At 42.3% G+C, this 25,639-nt stretch overlaps 1 long non-coding RNA gene across 1 annotated transcript; it reads right to left on the bottom strand.

Moving 5' to 3' along the window:
- Positions 1-25,442, bottom strand: LOC116698336 (uncharacterized). Its single transcript, XR_004334187.1, has 4 exons — positions 25,431-25,442; positions 18,458-18,463; positions 9,179-9,181; positions 1-79 (listed from the first exon to the last, which is right to left on the bottom strand). It is a non-coding gene; the product is annotated as an uncharacterized LOC116698336 (long non-coding RNA).
- Positions 25,443-25,639: the final 197 nt, after the last annotated feature.

The following is a 25,639-nucleotide window of genomic DNA, read 5'->3' on the forward strand; positions in this document are numbered from 1 at the left end:
CTTGGAAAATGCTTAAGTCTGACACTATCTCAATTTAAAGACAATCATCTCACATCTAACGTTAAAGACTGTCATAACACTAGCTACTGCTTGCATTAGATTTTCTACTTTCTGTTCTGCCGTATACTCAGAACCTGCAGGTCCGTTTTTTTCCACTGGTAAACGTTCCGTTGGATGACGCCTTCAGAAGGGTTGAAAATGTCAATTTTTCTCTCTTTAGCGTGCCATTGCTCCAGCCGTTTGCTGCTTCTTATTTGGGGCTGTTGAGATGATTTAACGTTACTACCAAGACCTAGGATCAGCACCTCTAAATCTGAGGCCATGGTTCTCAGCAGGAAACCGATGGAGTGCTTTCTTCAGGTAGGGAGTGAGTCCTTACCCCAAGTGAAGGAGTTTAAGTACCTTGGGGTCTTGTTCGCGAGTGAGGGGACATGGAGCGTGAGATTGGTCGGAGAATCGGAGCAGCTGGTGCGGTATTACATTCCGTTTATCGCACCGTTGTGACGAAAAGGGAGCTGAGCCAGAAGGCAAAGCTCTCGATCTACCTGTCAGTGTTTGTTCCTACCCTCACCTATGGTCATGAAGGCTGGGTCATGACCGAAAGAACGAGAGCCAGGGTACAAGCGGCCGAAATGGGTTTCCTCAGGAGGGTGGCTGGCGTCTCCCTTAGAGATAGGCTCAGTCATCCGAGAGGAGCTCGGAGTAGAGACGCTGCTCCTTCGCGTCGAAAGGAGCCAGTTGAGGTGGTTTGGGCAACTGGTAAGGATGCCTCCTGGGCGCCTCCCTAGGGAGGTGTTCCAGGCACGTCCAGCTGGGAGGAGGCCTCGGGGAAGACCCAGGACTAGGTGGAGAGATTATATCTCCAACCTGGCCTGGGAACGCCTCGGGATCCCCCAGTCGGAGCTGGTTGATGTGGCTCGGGAAAAGGAAGTTTGGGGTCCCCTACTGGAGCTGCTGCCCCTGAACCCGATACCGGATAAGCGGATGAAGATGAATAGATGGATTGACCAATACCTAAAATTTACGATAATATCAAATATGTTTGAATTTGTTGGAACATCAAGACGAGAAAAAGAATGACTCAAACTGAGTTGTATGACCACCTTACATCATGTGATTTAGACGACGGGAGCACGCCCCGACTCTGGCAAGACTGTCAGGATTTAATTCCAATATTGGAAATTAGTCTGCGACAGTGGAATTGCTTGAAAAGTTGTTTGGTGTAATGTCGGCAAAAAAAGTCTCACTTTTTTTCTCGATTGCTGTCAAATGCTGTAATTTCTGCATTAAGAAGTTAATGCAAACTGTACAGATACTACTGCTACTGCTTCACATTTAAAGCTTTCCACAGACAAACCACAGGAAGGCTTTGATTTTCACAGAGGCAAGCAAACTCTGACTTACTCTTTGATCAAATGCTGTCTACTTTAGTTAAAAAAGAGTGAGGAGCAAAACGTGTAAAATAAATAACAGCCACAGTGAGCTGAATGGACACACCTCAAAAAATCACAAAAAGCCTAACTCACAAGTCTGTCTGTAATGTTGTCATGATCATGCAGGACTTTAGGTCAAAAGTTTTTTAAGGTTTAAAGACAGCAACTTTTGGAGAGCGAATGATGCCAAGGGAGCACAATAACAACATCACAACCACAGAAGATCACTTCTCAGGAAAATGTCAAATTAAGACATAGTAAATATTTGAACATTTGAACGGCCATTTTATAGCAAATTCAGTGTTTGTAGATGCTGCACAGCGTCCTAAGGATTAGGTTAGTAGCCAAATGTCTATTGAACTCCCAGGAAGGAGAAGCACACACATTTTCTGTGTTTGGAGATGACCGGAATGTGAGCATGTCCTCAGGTCAATGAAAGTGAACCAATCGCCAGGCACGCATACTGCGACGCATGTACGGCAGTCAACATGTGGAATGGTCGCTCCAGGACAAAGCCAAGTCCAGCATCGGTCTCATCCCTCCCATTTGCTCCTGTTTGAGGAAATAACAGGAGTAAAACCTGTCATTCTCCTCCTCTGGAAGGACGCGGGAGACTAGGCTATAGCATATAGCTCCGTCAGCTCTGATGGCAGAGCGTCATCTGTATTTGAGATAGCATGATAGTTGTTACCACGCTGGTAAGAAACGGGTGTAGGGCTGGAGAATTAAATTGTATAGCCGTTTGTGATTTCCTTCAACATCAATTTGTTTATCATGGGTTACATGCTTTTCCACACAGCACAGTGTTTTGATGGCGGGCACCCACATGTCTGTGTGTTGTCTGTTTACATAGCAGTGAGTACGCTGTGTGAAGCAAGGTAATCCGCGTAATCAGCTGGGAGGTGGAGAACAACTGAAGAAGCTATCAACATGCAATGTGAATGGATGTTTGCTCCTGTTACTTCTGACACAGTGTGGCTGGGTTTTGCCTGTTTTACTGCATGTGAGCTTGGCGGCAAGCCTGAATGCTCTTTAGGAGAAACTGTGTTGCCCTTAAAAGCACTGTAATGTTTCCAACTCTCAGCTGGAGGGAGACATGCGTTCACTGCCACTAACAACCATGTTTGCGAGTCGGCTCAGGGTGGATTGGACCAGGTGGGTACTGCCCACATGGCCTTATGGCCGCGTTGGTTCGATGTTTGGCAGGGGGATACCGCCGCGGGGGAGAAAGGCGGTACGGAGGAGCTGGAGCTGGGGCTTGGGGAGACGCAGCTGCAGCCTGCGGGGCGCCTTCTTCTCTAGCTGACATCTTGTGGCCGAGGCGCTGCTCTCCAGGCGGTGTGTTTCCGCATCCCATCCTCTACCTACAGCTAGTGGCTGTCAAAGTTGCGGTCTAAACAAGCCATGAGGGCCAATGGGACCGTCCAAAGCACACGTCTGCTATTGGCTGGGAGTTGTGACCTGTGCAGGCAGATGTTCCGCTGTAAAATATGCAGTTAGATATTGATATAACTCAGGGGGATAGCCAGAGGCTTAGTGGTCATGGCAGAGACAGCCGAGCGATGTTGTTCTGCGCCGCGGTCTAGGTGGCACACAGGTGCGTGTGGTCAGTTAAGCGAGCATGGACCTGATCCCGGGTAAATGGCAGTGTGGGCTTCCGTCGGCCGAAAAAAGTGGCCTTCCAAAGCAAGATGGATGCCAGGCTCTGCCGCAGTGGCGAGACTGCTGGGGACTCCGTTTCCGTGTCGCCTTGGACCCTGGTGAACAGTGCATAGCGGGACACTGGTGGCGTCCGACTCTCGAGTTTGGAGAATGCTTACTCAGCATTCACACGGGTCGAGAACAAAAACCTTAGCAGTGGGCAGGGAGCCCGCCTGATGTGGAGGAGAAAGCCGCTGATGTGGTGCTCCCCTTTGGGGACAGAGACAGCTGCAGTGGTGGGGCTCCGTAATTCACATCTGTTTCGAGCTCCAGTTCTCCCAACGGGGAGAAGGGAGAGCCTGTGCCGGTAAGAGAATCCTCTCTGGGGGGATCCAAGTCAGTGGACTCTTGCCTGCCAAAGAGATCCCCTTCAGGGATGTGTGGGTGTCGCTGCTGGTGGTATCCCTACCTTACCTGACTGTCCGCCCTGCTGCCATCGTCTGCCACTTCAGTTCCTCCGTTGTAGCTGGTCCATCAATCAGTACACAGGCGGACACCGCTGTTCTTCGAAGTCTTTAAACTGCTTGTCACTGAAGAAAAATAAAGTGCAGATCGTTTGTCTCGCAGCTGATTTCTATACTGTACGTGTATTTATTTTATTTTAGAGTATTCAGGCAGTTGAAACTGCTAGCTTAACACCTGTACCAAAGTGTTCTTTGTCAAATTTTAAAACAGACTTTGTTGGCCTAAATTAAGTATTTATTCTCATCTGTGATGTATGATGCAGGTTGCATTTAACATCAGAAAGAATGAGCATGTGAAATGTCAGACTCACTTACAGATAGGTTTTTTGGCGTAGGCTTTCAAGTTTTTAAAATGGAAAAAATACATCAACTGCTTAATTAAAGCTTTTTAATTAAGAAACAAATTGTCAGACATTTTTTTATTTGCCAAGACACCTAAATTATTAATGACACACACTCACTAATGTGCCTTATTTTTCCAGTCACCTTGCTTTACCCCTTTCTCTAGCTCTGTATAAATTCTGTTTTTCTTTTCGTCTTTGCCCTGTCTTCTTCTAACATACTTCTGTCCTCTCTCTCCTCTCTGTCTTTCTCTCCCTACAGGCTACGGAGGCCCTTTTCTTATGAGAACCCTATATCTCAGTCGCAGCTTTACAATGGCTCAATATTGTATCATCTATCACTCTGCATAGAGCTGTGGGCTGCCTCAGCTTCAACGGACAGGAAAAAGATTTATTACAGAGGACGACGCCTGCATATGTGGTGGGGGGAGAGACAAAAGGAGATGGAGACACAGTTGGACAGAAATGAAGAGTGAAATGTGGTAAAGAGAGACAGACAGACAGGGAGAAATAGCGATGGAGACCAGTCAATACAAAGAGCGAAAAAGGTAGAAAAAGCTGTTTTTTGGCATGGGAGAGCGTAAGGAAGTGATGGAAGCAAAAAAGAAATGAGTGCAAGAGGAAGAGAAATAAGCAGTAAGAAAGACAGATGAAGCAAAAGAGAAGGCTAATGAGCTTGAGTGATTGAGAGTGTAACGTGTGTGTGTGTGTGTGTGTGTGTGTGTGTGTGTGTGTGTGTGTGTGTGTGTGTGTGTGTGTGTGTGTTGTTGTGTGTGTGTACCTGATAGACATAGTGCTTAAAGGCCAGTGCCTGGCTGCGTGTCCATTAGGTGTTTAGTAATGACTGTAATGACTGAGGTTGTGTGTGCGTGTGTGCGTGTGTGTGTGCGTGTGTGTGTGTGTGTGTGTGTGTAGTAATCATGTGTCAGTGTGATTGATGACTGACCGCAGTCGCTGTTTAAACATTTAAAACCTTCCAGGACCGAGGAGCAGGGAGAGGAGGAGTGTGATAGTGAAAAGAAAGATGGAGGGATTAGAGGGTCTTACTGATAAAAATTGATACTACACAAGCAGAAATCCACATCAACACCAGTGCTGTCACAGCTTCTTCCTAAGCTGTGTTCACACTCCTTACCTGAAAAAGATGCAAGTCCCACATGTAACAATACATGCTGACTTTGCTTTTAAAGTGCTAAATTTTGCTAATGACTCACCACATTGCAAAGTAGGGACGGCTCTGATCAAAGCCAATTGAGGCTATTTAATTCAATTCAATTTTATTTATAGTATCAATTCATAACAAGAGTTATCTCAAGACATTTTACAGATAGACCACACTCCAGAATTTACAAGGACCCAACAGTTCTAGTAGTTTCCTCCAGAGCAAGCAACAGTGCGACAGTGGCGAGGAAAAACTGCCTTTTAGGCAGAAACCTCGGTCAGACCCAGGCTCTTGGTAGGCGGTGTCTGACGGGCCGGTTGGGGTTAGAATGAAGAGTGGCAATAAAAATAGAAAAAATTAGTAGTTTTAGAAGTTCTTTGTAGTAGTTCATGGCATAGCAGGACGCTGTGCGGCATTACAAGGCACAGCGTGTGAAGAAGTTAAACTAGCTTATGCTGCCATTGTTGTCTAAGTCATCCAGTGTAATATGTTATTTGAGAATGTTAAAAAGTTAAAAAGACATGCTGTTCTTTAAAAAAAAACTGTCAGTATCTCAGTTCTGTTGTTTTACAGTAAACTTAATCTAAGGGTCTGAAGGTTTTCTGATAAGGCAAATATGCCACATTAAAACATAGTTCAACATTTTGGGAAATAGGCCAACACATATTTTCTATTTCTTCCCAAGAGTGAAAGGAAAAGATTGATTTTATAATCTCATGTACTGTATGTGCGTTCAGCAAGTCAACTGTATTTATACTAACAGTAATCCATAATGAGAACACTTTCCAGGCTTAGATCCTACAACTGTCCCCGCCCTCACTGCTGGTTTACAATGTCAGTACTCACACACCCATTAATCCAGTCCGGATAGTTTTACACTGCTGCATCTTAACCTGTAATGTCTACATCATCAGAGGCAGAAATGTCACTGAATGAGTACATTTACTGTAAGTACGGGAAGCACAAGTTCATTCCTCGGTTTTTCATAAATGACCTCCTTAGTCAAGTCAAATCAATTGTATTTACACATTCCAAAATTTACAAATGTGCCTCAAAGGGCTTCACAATCTGTGCAGCATGTGACCCCCTGCCTCCTTAGATCCTCTATCCGGATGATGGAAAACACATTCCAGAATTACTTTAACTCGAGAATGAAAGACACCTCAACAGAGGAGTGTTCCAGATATAATAAAAGTAAACTTCCTCTCTACCATGAAGACCTGGACAGACAGCGCTTGCCCATAAAAATATAACTCCTATTAGAAATGCATCTGGTAAGGATGCCCCCCGGCCCCCTTTCCTCGGGAGCTGTTCCAGGCACTTCCATCTGGGAGGGTTTATATCTCCATCCTGGCCTGGGAACACCTCAGATCCCCCAGTCGGAGCTGGTTAATGTGGCTCTGGAAAGGGACGTATGGGGTCCCCTGCTGGACCTTTCCGCCCTGCGACCTGATAAGATTAGATGATTAGATGATTAGATGATGATTAGATGATTAGATGATTAGATAAGCGGAAGAAGATAGATAGATAGATAGATAGATAGATAGATAGATAGATAGATAGATAGATAGATAGATAGATAGATAGATAGATAGATAGATAGATAGATAGATAGATAGATCCTTTTACGTTACGTCCTTTTAAGTGAAGTAGCCTGTAAAACTAAGCGATGCATAAACAACTCTGTCCCAATGTCTATACGTATAATAAATAAGCAGTAGCAATACAGGTCTGCTGCCTTATTTATTTATTTGTATGTATTTATTAATTAATTACATTTTCCTTGTGTCTGTGGAACCATTCATTTATTGTATTTTATTAGTAATGGGCAATGATGTCTTTTTTGTCACGTTACATCCTACAGTCTGCTGCTGTGTGTGTGTGTGTGTGTGTGTGTGTGTGTGTGTGTGCGTGTGTGTGTGTGTGCGCACGTGTGTATGTGTGTGTAAAAGGAGGCTGACCCACTCAACCTACCTTTAAAGTTACCTTGACCTTCTGCTGCCAACACAATACAATGGAGGAACAACATCCCAGCTACTCAGGACAATCATACTCTCCAATTTCTATTGAGACTACTTGTTTTGTGGAAAGTAAGAAGAACAATGTATATTGTTTTGTGCTTATGATTTGGTTGATTTGCACTTTGAAAAACAAACTGCTGCCAGCCCTGTGAGACAAATGTACCGTTGAACATCATTTATTATGAATAGTTTTGGAGTTTTGGATCGCTTGGCTGACACAAGACTCTAGAAACTGTTTTTATGCACTGAGGGGGTTGTAACAGTTTTGGCAGGAGAAATGTGATCATTCTGTGTTTAGCCAAAGATGTTGGACGTTACACAGAAAGCTAACAGGTGTGGGACACAAAGGTGGAAATAGTGGGAGGACTGACTGGAAAGAAGAGAAGACACAAATAAAGAAAGAATAAAGGAAGCAAAAGCTGCCGTGGATGACAGATAGGTTCGAAAAAATAAGTGTTTTAGAGAGAGAAGGCATGAAGGACAGAGGCGTGGAGAGGGGGAAATGTAGACAGACAAGCAGATTGTGTGTGTGTGGTGTGTGTGTGTGTGTGTGTGTTGTGTGTGTGTGTGTGTGTGTTGTGTGTGTGTGTGTGTGTGTGTGTGTGTGTGTGTGTGTGTGTGTGTGTGTGTGTGTGTGTGTGCCAGCCTCACACAGACAGTCACTGGATGCTCCAATGTTCTCAGGCTTTCCAATATAATTCAGCCGTTCCGCCATGTCAACTTCCCCGACGTGGCCCTGTAGGGCCCGCCACGCCTCCCTTTCTCCGCGCTTCCATATATGGGCATCCTGTCCCCCTGCGATGGTCAAAGGGATTATTATGTTTATGTCCGCGCTGCTCCAGTGACCCTGTGACAGAAAAGAAGAGAGATTGTTCATGCTATTTCTACCCTGCTTTCTGTGACGGCAAACCATCTCCGGGACTTCAGTGTCAAACTGATATGTGTGTGTGCGTACCTACATGCGTGCGTGTGTCACAAGTCAATATCTCTTCTTTTTTTATTTTTTTTATTTTTTTCACAATTTACGCAAACGATATATAACATGTTAATCTGTGAGTTTTAGAGCTGCTTGTAGGTGGACTTTGCTTGTTTTTAAGCTAAGCTAAGCTACGCTAAATTGCTGCTGGCTGCAGCCTCACGTTTAACAGAGATGCCAGAATGTCCATCTTCTTATCTAACTCTCGGCAAGAAAGTGAATAAACAATATTTCCCAAAATGTCAAACTAATGCTTTATATGTCCTTAGGCTTTTAAGCATCTTGTTTTTATGTGGTGTGTGAAAGGTGAACACAAATATTCTGTTAAACTAAGTAATAGTTATAGTTTTGAACTGCCAAGACAGATATTGATGACCATGACCTATTCTATGCTTTCAAACCAAATTATTTGTTGTGTTGTGGATGTGATTCAATTACCCCTTTTTTCAGTTTTGGTAAAGAAAGTGTTTTTTGTGATGTACATGTCATGCCAGTGCAGTGAATTGAATGTGCAAGAGAAAGAGCAAAGAAAGAGGACGCTTGAAAAGAAAAAGAGGAGAAGACTGATAGAAAGCAAAAAAAAACAGGGTGTTTAAATGAGTGTGTAGCAAAGCGGCCTGGCATTGGAGCAGACACGCCCCATCACACAACAGTCGAGACATTAACTTCTCTACTCTCTGTTTTTCCCCCGCCATCACTCTCTCTCCCTCCCGCTTTACTTCCCTCCATCTGCTCTGCCACTGCACCTGGCCTCTTCACTTTCTCTCACTCCATTTCTTCTCTTTTACTCCTTTTTCCCCTTCTCTCATCATTTCTCTTTCTTCTCTGTTCGCGCCATCTAACCCTCCTCCTCTCTCCCCTTTTTCACAACTGAATAGTTCTTTCTCTTCTGTGTGTCTTCCGCAATCCATCTGACAGCGTCTCCATCTCCACTATTGGCGCTTTTGACACGGCTGTCTCCTCCCTCTCTTTCCGTGTGACTTTTTTATTTACAGCATCAAAGATAATCTCTAAATCTTTCGTCTTTGACCCCATTTCTCCAAATGTTCTTTTATCCCACTTCCATCTGGGGGGGCTTACTGTCTCTCCGTCTTGGCCCAACATGAGTGGGCCACGTCTGGGCCCAGAGAGTTAGGACCACAGGGTGACTCTCCAAAAACCAACCTGGAGGGGGTCTGACGTAGCGGCCATATGGCAGAACATTGAGCAAACAGCTCCACACACTCAGACAGGGAGACACAACACAGTCCCCGACAGACGCCCTGTGTGAAGGAATGGATTGTGTCCCCCGTGGCCGGTGGGCATGTCCACTACTCATTAGTTTCCCATGGAGAATTGATATTATTCACAAAGCTGCTTGGCAACCTGACCGCATGAATAGGTGGATGACGTGTGTGGTATGGGAGTGCACAAAGAAATAAGACAAGGATTTAGTGAACCATTGAAAATTTGATGTCAGTCTCATAAAAACACATTTGTATACACCCAGACATTGCTAACAAAAAAATGGACTTGCAAATTCTATTGTTCCTCTTTAAATAAAGCAAGAATAAACAAAGTAAGCTAGAGAGTAGATTAGAGTTAATTTTGCAAAACATTTTAAAGACACATAAGAAAAAGAGTATGAGTCTCCAGCCACGCTAGCTGCTATGTGAGACATGCCTGAGACATACTTGAGCCAAATAATGATAACATGCTGATGATTAGCAAGTACACTGTTTACCATGATCACCATCTTAGTTTAGAAATGTAACTGGTATTTGGTCATAAATCAAAGTATTGGCCAAACTGAAATTCGACCTGATGATGGAGCTCGAGGACAAATCACCAAAGTAATTCAGATTAATTCACCGGGGACCATGAGCGTATGTACAAAACTTCCATGTAATAGTTGAGGTATTTCAGCTGTCAGAATGGTATTCCTATCAATGGAGCCATGCCACCAGCATGGCTAAAAATAAGTAGGAAGGGGCCAGAAACCCCAAAATAAGCTATTCTTGGCCTCAATCTATTTAGTAATAACAGTATTCCAATGGACTTTGAGTTAATATTTTACTCATATATCAACCAAGTTGTAATGTTCTATGTAAGTCAGAGCTTATCAGTCTTTGCCAAACCACAAACGTCAACCTGTATTGACTAATAAGATTCTATTGGGAGTTTTTTTTTTTTTTGCAGATTTATAGTTAAAAGAGATAAAGTGTTGACTTTGCATACTGAAAGATGAAACCGGAATATTGCCGAGGTTTAATTTAGACAGACATTCCTTTGCAACCGATTGCATTATTTCTTCTGGTGTATCGTTAAATGCAAAACAACATACATGGATATTGTTCATGTCATTTGAATCGTGTTTGTTCAAAATAAAAAGTTCAAACAATGACGGTTGTTTCCAAAGAAAAGAATTTTAAATAATGTCACCATTGTATATTTTTTCCCCTGCATGTTACCAATCAGATTCCTCACTCTAACGTTTCTATTCTTGTAATGTTTGTGTTTCATGCAGTCTGATTATAGGCTTGGACATTTTTTTTTGTCATAGAGAAAAATGATGCCATGTGTATGTGCATGCATATGCACTTGTATATGCAACAGTAACAGTTTTGAATGTCACCGAAATATGATGCATTGTGTTGCAGTATGGGGTAGTGGAAATGGAGTGATTGCCCTTACATTGGCTGTTTTTTCTAATAAGACAATCATTTTTATTCATGCCACTGATTCTGCCCTATTCAGTGTGTTCCTCGCCATTACACACACACACCAACTAAATTAAAAAGATTATTCACTTTTGACAATTTCCGCTCTCCTTTTTACGGCTGGCCCATCTCAGTCAGAGTTCATGTAAAAAGATAATGTCTGCATCCAATAGAAAGTTAGTTTATCTTGGTGTATGTTTGTTCATTCATTCATCTTTTTTCATGGTTATTGACAGTTGGCTCGGTCTCCTGATAAATGACGATTCAACACACATGAAACATAAATCAGTCAAAGCACCTGGACAGAAAACAGATTTTTTAAGAAATGGGGAAAATGCCCTAAATACTGCAAAGACACATTATCATGCAGGAGTTGCACTGAGAAATAAAGACAAGCCAGGTTGTGCCGTTGAGGAAATGCTGCTCAAGGATCCTGTTTAAGTTGATGATAGAAAGTGATGCAACAGTGACCGTTAGCTGCGTTTCCACCACCTCTCCAATCTCATCTACATGCATCGCCCTTGGTGATTAAACTAACTTTGAAATCCCTGAGTAATGTCGTGTATGCAACCACATTTGCATATGTAAAATTTCTGTGTGTGAATACTGTTTTGAGACTCGTGTGAGCTCATATTAGTTTGAGGAACAAAGTGTTGAGTTTTAACTGGGGCATCTAAACACAAAAACAAACACATGACAAAGACAACAAGCAAACTCCTCACATCTACTTCCTCTTTGTGCTGAACCATCAAAGCACGCTTCCATTTCCTGCATACCGACTGACACACACACACACACACACATACACACAGTATTCTTCTTAATGGATCTTATGAGTAATATCCTTTGTTATTATTGAAATGCATTACAAATGTTTGTTTATGGAAATGTGTGTGTGTGTGTGTGTGTGTGTGTGTGTGTGTGTGTGTGTGTGTGTGTGTGTGTGTGTGTGTGTGGTGTGTGTGTAAGGATGAGTAGACAATTACCCTTTTGGAAGACCATCCATTTCCTGTTGTGACTTTTTGTTTGTCAGTCCCACTCAAAGTCAGTGTCTCACGAGTACATTTTAATGCACTTAAACACTGTTTGCTTTCAGATAGATTATGCCACTGCTCTGGTTGAAGTTGGGTGGAGCAATGCTGGAAATTACACAAAGTCCCAAAAATCCATATACTATAAAAAAAAAAAAAAAAAATGATCTAATTTTTCCCGCACTAGTCTGGCTCAATGGATGTGCATTGCTGGCAATAAGCTAGACATCCAGCATGTCTTACATGCCGGATGTCCCTCGCCTTATGTCATGTCTGTTTTGCAAAAGTGCACTGATGCTGCATCCGGGGCTCAGCGCCGCCCGGTTTAAAGAAATACAAACAAGGCAGAACATTTCCCCCCCCCTACAACAGAATACATACGAGGTGTAGCCAGACCAAACTCTAGCACTGACACATCGCTGTGGAGAAAGGTCTGGCAGGTGCACACTGAACACACACATGTCCTGACTGGAGAGCTAATCAGCAGGAGAACGGGAACTCTGCAGATGCAAAATTCCGCCAATTGTTCCACTGATTTTCACGCAGATTTAAAAAAAAAAAAAAAACGTTCGTATAAAACTCTGAACGTTACTGCATCTCCAACCCACGCAGAAAAACAGTCCGCTAAATTCTGCAGATTTTCATTCTGGCTCACTGCTGAAAACTAAAAAACTAAAAATCTGCATATTCCATTTGGGTCTGCTAATCAGGCCTAATAAGTGGAAACACCGGTGTGGGTGTGTATTACTGTAGGTGTGTACGGCCTTTACGAGTGTGATGTGCATCCATTACTTAGTAATATTAGTGTTTGTATAGTTTAAGGAATAAGCTCACATTTGCACGTGCACACTTTAATTACACTTTTATCTGAACCACTTTTTCTTTCTGTGAACACTTGAACTTGAATGTCTTTTAGTGAGCTGTTGCTGCTTGATGAACCCTTAAGCCCCGTTTCTGTATCATTGTTATTTGTTAAGATAAAACTGAGTCAAAATATATAAATATACTTTGCTGTTGTCTTGGCAGATGGTGTCTCTATGGCACATTCACAGAAAGAGACCCTTCTGTATTTGGGCCTGCAGATTGAAAAAATTAAACTTTGCTAATTAACTTGAATGAGGCAGCTTGACACTACGCAGAACATGATGCACTGCTGTCAGTGTGTGTGTGCGTGTGTGTGTGTGTATGATTAAGAAAAAGTGATGGAAGTGACATGGTAATGAGTAACTAATCATTGCTTTCAGTTTGAATTGGTGGAATAATAACATCCTCAGCTGAGCAAATGTGACCCATTCTGTCATTGAGATATTTATAAGAGCGAGACAGAGAGAGAGAGAGAGAGAGAGTGTGAGTGAATGTGTGTGTGTGTGTGTGTGTGTGTGTGTGTGTGTGTGTGTGTGTGTGTGTGTGTGTGTGTGTGTGTGTGTGTAACATTTGCATGGACTGCATGAGCATCCATAGGCTTGTGCATCTCTTCCTTTTGAGTTAATTGACACCCACATCGCACAGACTGCAGTTGCTTGTCTCAATAATGGTTGTTATGGAAACAATGTTTGGTGTGACAGATGTGCGCGGATCAGGATGCGGCAATACCACGAGGGACGAACATGGATTTGGATGAAGTGCTGGCAACTAGATAGCTGCACAAAACAAAGAACAAGAACACAATACAAAATCATCACAATGGACACTGTGGATGAGCACATTCATAAAATAAAAATGGATTATTAAATGGCAACAAACTGATGTGAACATTTCAGTCTGCATTATTATTCCACCTGATTAAAGACAGTGAAAAGACTAGGGTAAATATTGTGAATCATATCATTCCCAAGTGCAATTAAAAAGGTTTCCACTGTGATAGTCAAAGAACTTGGTGAGGTTTAGCTAAAATGTGTAAATGTGAAAAAGATAGATTGCAGCTGAGTTCAACTGCTCTAAACTATGCATATGTCATAAATGTGGCAATAAAGAAGTCTAATGAGTCTAGTTTTTTACTGATGTGTTATGAATCTTTCTGTTAGACCATCGAGTTCAACAGAAAGAATATAAACCCAGGACTACTCAATAGTGAAGTTGGGTGGCTGATGAATTGAAAGTCAAGATGAAAGAGCTAAGCCAATCGTTCCCAGGCTTAGTAATGTGAGCAACACAACCAACAAGTCACCACGAGTTCTTTAATTTCCGCGACCAGGACACAATGAATGATGTGTTGATGGTCAAAGAGCATTTTGGCCACAGCTCGTTTTGGGAAACTGGCTGCAGCTGCATTTATGGGGTTGTTGTCTATTTCTGTAATTTGATTCTTGTTTTGAAGAATTTTGACACTTTGATTCTCAGCCCAAACTGGATTTGGCCAGACAGGTTTGGGCCAGGTTTGCCTGGCCTGATTTATCCTTATTGTGTTGGGCTTGATCTGGTCAGGTTTCATTTCACTCTGCTGTTTGGATTTTTTGTCTTTCTTTCCTTTGGTTAACAGAATGTGACCCCCTGGACCATGCCAGCACATTTGGTGACATTTTGGAGCTTGTTACTTCCCTCTGGGCTGCACAGTTGACACAAAATCTAAATGTATTGGCTTTATAATCACTGCAGTGGCTCAGGCTTTGATTATGTTGAACATGAATTCAGGTCTATTTGAAGCTGGATGTTTGGAGCCCAGAGAAAATACTACTACTGACATGCTGATGTTCAGGCGGCTGTGGCTCAGTGGTAGAGCGGTTGCCTGCCAATCAGAAGGTTGGTGGTTCAATCCCTTACCCTGCAGTCCCATGTCGAAGTGTCCTTGGGCAATACATAGAAAGTATCCCATGCCTATCTCTAAGCATGGTGAAGAGTATGTGATGAGGTGGGGCTATTTTAATTCTAAAGGCCAAGGAACTTTATCAGGAGCATAATATCCTGAATCCAGGAAATAACTGGCCTTAATAATAAAATCTGCTGCCTCTATGGGAATTAACATAGGGGGATGTATCTTATGACCCCCGTATTTTAAATAAAAACATTTATTTTTTTAATACGTTATCATTCACAAAAAATTGGTGTCCTTAAAGGTGGGATTTTACCCATTTTTAATTTAGGTATTAAAATAAATTTCCAAACATGATTTTTTATTCCTCTTTTTAGTCAACTTAAGCAGGTATTTAAACTTTGGCCCCAGTTTGATGGGGGTGGCCCCTTAACGGCACCCCGGGGAAACATGCTAAGTGGTGAAGGGGAAATGTACCGATGATGAAAAAAGCGCTTGAGTAGTCGTTAGGATAAAAAGGCACATTACGCACAATGGTAAGGTTTTTCTCTTTCCCGGTGCTCCAATCCCTAGCTATTTTTCGACCAAAAAAATTTACGAACCGCTTTTTTGTTTAAATCGGTGGCTAAGTCCGATTGTTTTTAAACAGGGTTTAAAAAAGCATTATAGTTCTTTATCCTACACAACCCCTGGGTATCTCAGTGGTTGAAACCCCTTAGTACTCCCCCTTTGATTAGCGATGGGATTCCTGTCCCCCTTTCCCGCTCTTCTTGCCTGTTGTCAAGTTTTAAAATTCCTCTCACCTTTTGGACGGAATTTTTAAAAAAGGGTATATTTTCTGCGTGGAGGGAAGCTTAGTGAGTTTGAGGCCGGTCCCCCATGGCTCAAAATCACTCTTTTAGCAACCAGCGCCCCGTAGCGTGTTGGCCCCGGGGCCAGAGCCCCCATTAAAGGGGGAAAAAACCCGTTAAAGGCGGCTAAAAAAAAACGAAAAACCGAAATTCAATTTATGTGGGGCGTACCCTTATGCAATCGGGGACACTTTAAATAATGTTTAGTAAATTTGTGACTATGCAAAGACAAAGCGGGCCGGTTTTTTTTGGACCCTGCCAAACCTGATCAGCGCTGACATGTACAGCCCCATGTCATCCTTCCACCGCTGGTCAGGGTGGTGCCCAGCTAAGGATGTGGCCTACGTACACAACTGGAGTGCGTTCTGGGGGAAAGCCTGGTCTGATTAGGAGAGACGGCATTCATCCACTTTGGACGGAGCCGCTTTCATATCAAAAAATCTGACAGAGTCTATTATCGGTCACAAACCATGACAACCCAACTCTGATATTAGTAATCAGAGGTGCAGTGCAATGCGCTCCTCTGTGCTCCTCCTAGAGCAGTCACCCGCTCAGTCTAATAACGACGGTGTCCGTCCCCCGACTCAGATTGGTTACATCAAAGGTAAACAAAAGAGGGGCTATAGCCTACTAAACAACCTAATTGGAATTAAAACTACACCTGCAATGACAAAACAGAAATTTAGATGTGGACTATTAAATGTTAGATCTCTGTCTTCTAAAGCAGTATAGTAAGTGATCTGATATCAGATAATCAAATTGATCTATTCTGTTTTACTGAAACATGGCTGGGCCATGAAGAATATGTTAGTCTAAATGAAGCCACTCCTCCCAGTCATGATAATACTCAAATTACTAATTAATCCTAAACTTGAACTAAATTATAGCTCGTTTGAAAGCCTTGTTCTCAATCTTCAACATCAATCATGGAAAACATTACGGCCAATTATATTTGTTGTTGTTTACCGAGCTCCAGGTCCATATTCTGAATTTTTATCAGAATTCTCAGAGTTTTTATCAGGTGCCGTCCTCAAATCAGACGTAGTAGGCTACTTATTGTAGGTGATTTTAATATCCATGTGGACGTTGACGATAGCCTTTGTATTGCTTTCAACTCACTACTAGATTCAATTGGTTTGGTTTGGAGTGTGCATGAGGCCAGCTGTTACATCCAGCTGTTACATCCGGCTGTTACATCCTGCTACGCTCTGCGGTGCAGTGCCCTTCTATGCCATGAACTACTACAAATTACAATTTTTTTTTTATTCACTGTTCCATTATCTTTTATTGTGACTGTTATTGCCACTCCTCATTCTAACCCCAACCGTTCGTCAGACACCGCCTACCAAGAGCCTGGGTCTGACCGAGGTTTCTTCCTAAAAGGAAGTTTTTCCTCCCCACTGTCGCCCTGTTGCTTGCTCTGGAGGAAACTACTAAAACTGTTGGGTCCTTGTAAATTATAGAGTGTGGTCTAGACCTACTCTATCTGTAAAGTGTCTCGAGATAACTCTCTTTATGAATTGATACTATAAATAAAATTGAATTGAATTGAAACTACTACTATCCATGTGATTCTCTTCATCACAAATTATTGTTTAGCAAATGTCAACTGGACAAGAAAGTTCCTTATTCATTTTCATCTTTCAAACACTTTTACTTCTTTACTAATGTTTCTGGAAGGTCTTTTCTGTTGTTTTGTGACAGTTTTCATTGAATTACTCATACATTCATGAAATTACATAGTAAATTATAATTAGTTAAATCCTTAAAATTATCATAAGTTATTGTAATAGGGGATAACATACAGTGATAACCTGAATGTGGCGTGCTGGCCTGCTGCAGAGTCCCCTTTGAAAACTATACAGCTCTTACATTTCTAATCTTGTGTTATTACACCCTGTCAGTGCACACTTGGACAGCAGGACTTTAAAATGTCAATGTTGTTCTGGAATAATTTGAGTGGTGTACACACTTCAAGGAGATGATCTAACAAGCAGAAAATATGGTAATCTGACCGTCATAATTTAATACAGTGTGACATCAGTCCAATACTTAGACCAGGTGTGCCACATCTAATGAGAGCTGAGGTGTGTGTGTGTGTGTGTGTGTGTGTGTGTGTGTGTGTGTGTGTGTGTGTGTGTGTGTGTGTGTGTGTGTGTGTGTGTGTGTGCGCATTTTTGTGTCTTAACATCACCTACCGTATATGTGTGTGTGTTATCCAGTGTTTGCACATAGACACTCCTGTAAACTCTGAGCCTAATGTTTGTGCATGGATGGTGTGTGTGTGTGTGTGTGTGTGTGTGTGTGTGTGTGTGTGTGTGTGTGTGTGTGTGTGTGTGTGTGTGTGTGTGTGTGTGTGTGTTTGTGTGTGTGTCTCTAGTCTGGCTTGGTGGGTAGATGTGCGATCCCGTCGGCATGTGGGATGATTGGCAGCGCCTGTTTGGGAGTTGTTGATAACACACAGGAGGGTGACTGCCACAGATGAGCTCAGTCAAGCTACCTGCCTGTCAGACAGACAGACAGACAGACACACACACATACACGCACGCACACACACACACCAACCTACAACTCAATTTCTTTACCAGTGACTCTTGCTTTGACTCTTGTTTGTTTAACAGACACAGAATCTCTTTGCTTTCAATCACTCTCACAAGCCCAGAATCCCCACTGTATTCTCACACACACACACACACACACACACACACACACAGCCCTGCCTTGTACAGCCATTGAACCTGGTGTACTGATAACAGGAAACTCTGCCACTTGTTTGTAACAGTAGAGACCAGGCTGACATTTGGAGGGCTATATTTCAACACAGCAATTGAGTATAGCGAAGGGAAGTGCTGTTCCCATTTTCTGTGGTATGCAGCCGTGTTTTAGTTTAAAGTGGAAGAATGACAATGTCCCATACTCGGCCCTGTCGGTGACATTATTTTGCATCAAGCTTTTTTATCTAACCCTAACCACGTAGGGAGGAGGTCTGAGTAGATGGGTGTGTCATAGAAAATGGTGTTTAAGCAAACAAAAGACTGTCACCCAGGAAGTGCATGTTCCTTGGGAGTGTTTTAATCCAAACCACAATCTTTTCCTTAACTAGTCTTTTTGGTGCCTAAACTTAACTGTCGTGGCCTCATGAAACTCACTTTTTGTCGCCTAAACTTAACTGTGATGTTTCACAGGGTCCAGCTCAAAGTCACCTTTTACAGGGTAAACTCAACTGCCGCTGACACAGCGATCTCACAGAGCCTGTAGCCGCCTACCAATTACCTATTCTCAGGTAAACTCAATTAGTAAGAGCAGCTGATTTGGCAGCTCTGTAGCCGGTGTCACGTGACCAGCCGGCGGTCATCTATTTTTGTAAGATATCATACGTATTGGGGTGCATACATTCTCAAACCAGCCCGTTCATGAGAATACGTTGCCAACAGAGAGGGAGCTTTTCCGACAGGGAACTGCAGTTGTTATTAATGCTCTATTGAACTCTTTTATCAAAAACCTTGCAGAACACAATAGTTGCTGGTCTCCCCTCGATCAGTTAGTTAGTTTGTTAGTTTTGTTAGTTCCTAACCCTTTTAAAACACCAAAGTCATCCAATGACACTAACAAACTAACCGGGAACTGCAAAGTTGGGTGATTACTGGGCTTGCCAATATAAGTGACCCCTATCATATTACATAATAGTCATCTGATCAGTTCTTAATGTAAAAATTGTGGCTTCAATCCATTAAAAAAAATATACATGACAATGTGAAAAATAATTACCTGAGAATTATCTCCAGCTGTTTTCAATAAAAACGCTCTGATAAACCTACCTGTACAGTACCTGCTCAGCACCAACAGACATACAAAGTTAGCAACTAGCTGGGGAACATGGAGGATCATTTAGCAGCTAAAGAGTCGACTTCCCTCTGGAGTTGGTAGAGACCAAAAACAAAGCTAAAAGAGAGATGAAATTCGCATGGCGGCCAGAAACGCGACTCCAAATGAATGATGACGTTGCTCCGTAATAGCTGGATCCACTCACAAGGTATCATTCTCTGTCAATGCTGTGTTCACAATTTGTTTCCACTGCTCCGAAGTAGAGTGCGGATCGGGCCGGATTTTTCTGTCCGAGCCCGACCCGCGTCCGACAGAGCAGTAACCGAACCCGACCCGAGCCCGACAGGCATTAAGATATTTATGTCCGAGCCCGACCCGAGCCCGACACAGTTAAAATCGCATTTGTTTCTCATACTAATGACACATGTACGTTTGTTTGTGAGGAAAGCCGCTTTTATTAAGCAATTGTAGGTAGGCATTCGGAAATGTCAACAGATGAGCGCATCAATGCACACGGGGCAACAAGCGCCATTACCTACATAATAAGCTGTTTTAAATTCTAAATGTTCAACGCCTTATCGTGCTGATGTGACCGAGCCCGACCCGAAACCGAGCATCCTTTCTAAAAATCTGTCCGAACCCGGCCCGACCCGTCGGGTACCGTCGGGTCCCGTCGGGCTCGGGTCGGGTATCCATCCTCTACTCCGAAGTAGCCAAAAGAGTAATTTAAAGATTTAAACCACACAGTAGAGGTGGGAGATCCAAATTATTTTTAGGTTTTTCGCAGAAATCCAAACCATGCTCACTCTAAACTTCCAAATGACAATTACTGTGTGTGTGTGTGTGTGTTGTGTGTGTGTGTGTGTGTGTGTGTGTGTGTGTGTGTGTGTGTGTGTGTGTGTGGTGTGTGTGTGTGTGTGTGTATGTTTTGCGAGAGTACAACATTACGTGGCACACACGCACAGTATATACTTACTGGCACAATGCAGCCCTTTAGGGATCAATTACCGCCCACTCACGTCTTTATCATCTCAAAACTTGACTATGAATTCCTTCCCAAACCGACCCAACACGCGCTCTCTCACAAGCACACACATACGCAGAGGCTATAAAGTCATTATGATAGTTGAGATGTATAAGCTTCTTTTCAAAATGCCCTGTCAGAGAATGCTATCTCCTGCAACAGCTCGCCAAACAGGACAATAGCCTTTATTGTAATGACTGACAGAGAGAATCTCATGGTGTGTGTGTGTGTGTGTGTGTTGTGTGTGTGTGGTGTGTGTGTGTGTGTGTGTGTGTGTGTGTGTGTGTGTGTGTGTGTGTGTAAGAAAGAGCGAGAGAGAGAGAGAGAGGAGAAGAGGTCTTTGCTTTATACCAGCGTTTACTTGTTGAATTTTCAGGACCTCTCGATACACCTGAGTCCAGCTCCCCTGAGAAATCATCAAACCACACACACACACACACACACACACACACCACACACACACACACCACACACACACACACACACACACACACACACACACCACACACACACACACACACACACACACACACACACACACACACACACACACACACACAGCAGTGCACTACAACAAAGCAATATTTAGCTCTCACTTTCTCTTCCCGTCCAGATGCTCCACCATTTCTTCATCTGTTGCTGGATAAAACTTTTCATCCAGGTCAGTGTATTCTACAGAAACAGGAAACTTCATCAGGATTTGACTGATTTGTCAGAAGATAAAGATAAAGCAATGAAGACAGATGTGAGGGCAGGGGTAGTCTATGTTTCATCAACATCTGGATTGTACACAGAATGTGAAAATGTGTTTTAATTAGCATCACATAAAAACCTTGATACAGGTCTCTGGTCTGATCTCAGATCTGAGATTTAATGAGAAACTTTCCCTTAGCAATACTGCCTAAAATGTTCCTGCTTAAGGTGTGTTCAGACAGTAAGCAAAGCAACCACTGTACCATTTGTGGAGTCCATGTTTAGTCACCCCAAACATGCACCTACAGCACGGAGATTAGCTAGAAGCGAGCGAGCAACGAACACAACCACTGTGTGTTCGGGTGTATTAAATCTGTACTTTGCAATGTTAATCCAGTCCACTTCTTGTCAAATTCAGCGAATATCTCTTCAATGTCACCTAGCTCTTCTACTTTCGCCGAAATAAAATCTGGTGTTCATACAAAGCCCTGGCTGTGTAAATGGAAAACAAACAGAAAAGCACGCAAGAGCCACAAATGACTATTCCAGTCAATCAGCAGCATGCAGTGCCAGTTGCTTGCTCTTGTGATGGGGGTGGTGGGGTTGGGGGGTGGGGGGGAGCAGCATGTGAATGTGCCATCCGGGCCAGGAGTTATCAACAAGCAGAGTTGACAGAGTAACAGCAAAAGGGGAAAATGACTGAAGGAATTTAAGTGCTCTTATAATGCTTTTGGGCTTTTCCCCTTTTCTTAATTGTGTTATATATCTTTTTTGTGCGTGTTGTAGGTTTACAAAGTGAAAATGCCCAAAGTCCCCCGCACTTACCATCTCCAACACTGTTCACAAACAGCTCCAAACAGCTCTAATGTAGTCCAGCCTTTACTTCCGTGACAAACGTGTGTCACTTTGTAACACATGTTATAATGCTCGCTAATGTGCCACTCCCAACAAAGATGGAACAAAAGTGAGATGCCTCACTCTGTAACTAACAGAGAGCTCAACACACAGAGTGAAAAGAGGAGTTGCAGCAGTGTGCAGTACGACCATTTTTTTTTTGGAAAATTAAACCATGTAAACCTATTCTGGTACAAACTCTAAATACAATTATGAACCTGAAAATGAGCATACGAGCACTTTAAAAAAGAAGTTGTATGACCGGGAAAGAAGGAAGTGCCTTGTAGTGCGTTTCAACGCTGCAGAAACCTCCGTGATTTTAAAGGAATGAAAACTGATGAGGGCTCTCGTCGTCATGGACTAAGTGACTAGTAACATTTGCTTTGCTGTTTCACTGTTTGCTGTTTTCAATAGGTCAGTTTAACCCCATACGTTTGATATTGTTTGCGATGGCTGCTCCCAACTGTCTGGCTTTACAGCAGCAACGACAGTCACATTCAGGATTTATCCCCTGACCAATGGACTATCCTAACCCTAGTTCTTGCTTTGCCAGACCTTCCTCCACAGCACTGTATAGGAGGGTCCGGCTAATCTACACAGCATTCTGGAATGGGAGAAAAACAGACTCTGGTTTGTTGGCATTTCTTTAAACCAATCAAAATCGTCGTGGGTGGCGCTATGCACTGAACACAGCTCCGGTGTTGCTGCAAAATCGCCTCAGGAAGGAACTAGTTTTGGTGGAACATGTGTATGTTCAAAGGTTATTTTAGTGGTGCAACAGTAAACTCCGATTGGACAGTGAGTCTAGCTAGCTGTCTGGATTTACCCTGCAGAGATCTGAGGACCAGGTAACCATAGTCCTCAGAAATCCACCGGGGTTTAAAATTACAACACAAAGCGGAAGGTAATGGACATCCGGAGAATTGGAGGAACATCCAGCAGAATTTCACCAGAGCAATCCCAGAAGTGGAATGTCGTGGATGATGAGCCCTTTCCTCTGATGACGTATTGCACGCCTAACGCATGTTCCACCATGCTCGGCGCTGCCCATGACAATTGGGATTGGTTTAAAGTAATGTAATAAACCAGAGCAGAATCTTCTTACCGGAATGCTGCGTAGACCAACCAGACCCTCCTCCACTGCGCTGTGTCGGAAGGTCTGGCTAAGCGAGACCACCATCTGCCTAACCACGCAGATGCTATTCAGGGCGGGTCTTGCCAAGAAAAGTAGTGGATACATAATAAAGTGGCTCCATCTTAAAGCTGAGAAAATCAAATACCACAATGTTTTTGATCAAATGCTGTACATCAATGTTGATATTGGAGGGTTGATTATTGGTGCTTTCACAAAATATTTACACAATGACATTTTTGGTAAATAATCATCAGTACTGTGTATACAATGACTAAGTGGTTAAAGGCAAAAAAAATAGAACAACTAAAACAGTCTAAGTTCACAAAATGACATCACTTTACCGTAATGCAACCTTTAAAACCAGAAAAAGACAACACTTGACATATCCTGATATCCAAAATGTAAGACGATCTCTAGTCTCATATATCAATGTCGATATAATATCGATATATTGCCCGGCCCTACTCCGTCCCCCTATCTTTCTCCAGCCGCAGTCAACCACTGTTAGCATGCTAATGTTTTGCGTGGAGGCGGGACTTTGCCTGAGAGATACACAAAACAACATGTTACCTAAATATACATATACAACTCCCCAAAAATTGTTTTTTTTTTCTTCTTTTTTTGAGGGGTAATGGGAGGGTACAGTTAAACAATGAACCTACTGTTAGCAACTCAATTATGCCACAGCAACATCACATTACATTACATTTCTGGCTAGTTAAACATGTTTGAATACATAATCAGCGCAATCATATTCACCTGCTTCCATTTTCTGTTGATATTGGCCATTTCTCCCCAGGTTGCTGTAACTTGTGCTTTTGTTGCCAAAACACTATTTCTTTGATAGTGGATATCCATTACAACTATATTCTTAATGTTCAAGTAAAGTACGTTGTGAGAACAAAGATACATGCTGCGGTTTCAAAAAAAATGCTAAACAATTTTGGAGAATTAGAAATGAAAAACACATTAAAAAATATATTATAAAAAAAAAGTATTAGGAGCAATGCTATTGATTTAAAGAAGACCTCTGAAAATGAAAACTGACATTGGACAGCTGGTCTTCAAGCTATAAACATATTTGATAGTACAAAAACAGAATCAATATTCTCAAATAATACAAAAATTTCGGAGAGAACATGTAATGTTTGCTTTAGTGGGATATGGTGACATCAGTGCACGGGCCCTGCGCCAAATCTCCATGAATCCACCCAGAGCTCTGAGCATGCTTAAGCAATCATAACCTGGCATAAGGTCCATGTACGTAATCAATTATTCATTTGGAAGGTGGGGGAAAGTCAGCCCATCTGCTGAGGGGAGCAGTCCTGGCTGAGTTATTGAGCCGTCTGCTGTTTAATAATGGTCCAACTCTGTATTGCTCCGTGGCGTGGACCAGTCGCAGTCAATCAACTTCAAATCACAGCATTTTGAAATGTGAACCAATATGGCAACTGACAAATAACACCAGGGTCTTTGCTTTTATTCTGGTACTGATTAAATATTTTCTAACATGATGCAATCCTGAAGGAAGAGTTTCTGTCTTTCCTTTTTCAGGGAATACTTCCCAGGTGAATAGGGTAAACATGTGAACTAGTACATGCTAGCATAATAGATGTTACCATGACACGTCCCTAGTTGATTACATACATTAGGACAACGATTTTGAATTTGAAAAGGTTTCTGAAATTGCAAGGGAGGACTCTCAAAGCAAATTTCCCCTCATTTGTTGAACAGAAATCTGAACAGAAAGGCACGTTCAACATTCTTGTTTCCTTTTGTTGAAGTCAAAGATTTTCCAGAGGGGAATTTGGATCTCTATTTTTATCACTACATTAATCACAAAATACCATTAAGCTGTTAATGGTATTTTGTGAAAACAAAACCAATAACAAAAACAAAAAAAACCTTTGGCATGTTTTTGGGAATAAAATGTTAACTAAATCTCAATGAATGATATATGTATAAACAAAGTTATCTCCTATACACTTATGAGAAATCTACAGATGCAAACAGACAAAGTATAGTCAAAGTAAAAATTAAATTCCCATTTGTCTGAAAGAAGACATGTTATAGAAGCAAAGCAGCCCACATTTTTTTAAATGACCAATGCATGAAAAAAAAACAATGTTTTTGCCTTCCATGTGTGGCCTGAAGGCAACAACCAACGACCTATAATGAGCTTGTTGTAGTTTATATCTTTTTCCTCAAAGGCAGATGATGTGTTTTGTTCTTGTTAATGGATCAGCTGAGAGAAGACGAACAGTTATGACAAGGCTTAAACTACTCCGAAGAAGAGAAGTGCGTGGAACGATTACTCGAATACCAATCCACACTGACAAAGAGCTGCTGTAACAGGAAGCTGCTGCAGACATCGCTCATATCCAGTCTGATTAAGAGACTTCCTTGAGCAAATGAGACACTACTCTTGAACCTGGAGATATTAGCCTGGGATTTATAGACATGGTAAAGTATATCCATGGGGAACTATTCAATGAAATTCTGTTAAAGTCAGTGATTAGGTTTGTTGATTTTTTTTAATTAATATATAAGGTAAGAAAATGATAATTCCTCATGTTAATGCTTTTTAAGTGTAATACAGTCACCTGCTGCGGGAACTGTAGCCTATACACACTAACTAGA

The sequence above is a fragment of the Etheostoma spectabile genome, chromosome 11 (assembly GCF_008692095.1).
Source record: "Etheostoma spectabile isolate EspeVRDwgs_2016 chromosome 11, UIUC_Espe_1.0, whole genome shotgun sequence".
In the NCBI taxonomy this organism is placed as follows: domain Eukaryota; kingdom Metazoa; phylum Chordata; class Actinopteri; order Perciformes; family Percidae; genus Etheostoma; species Etheostoma spectabile.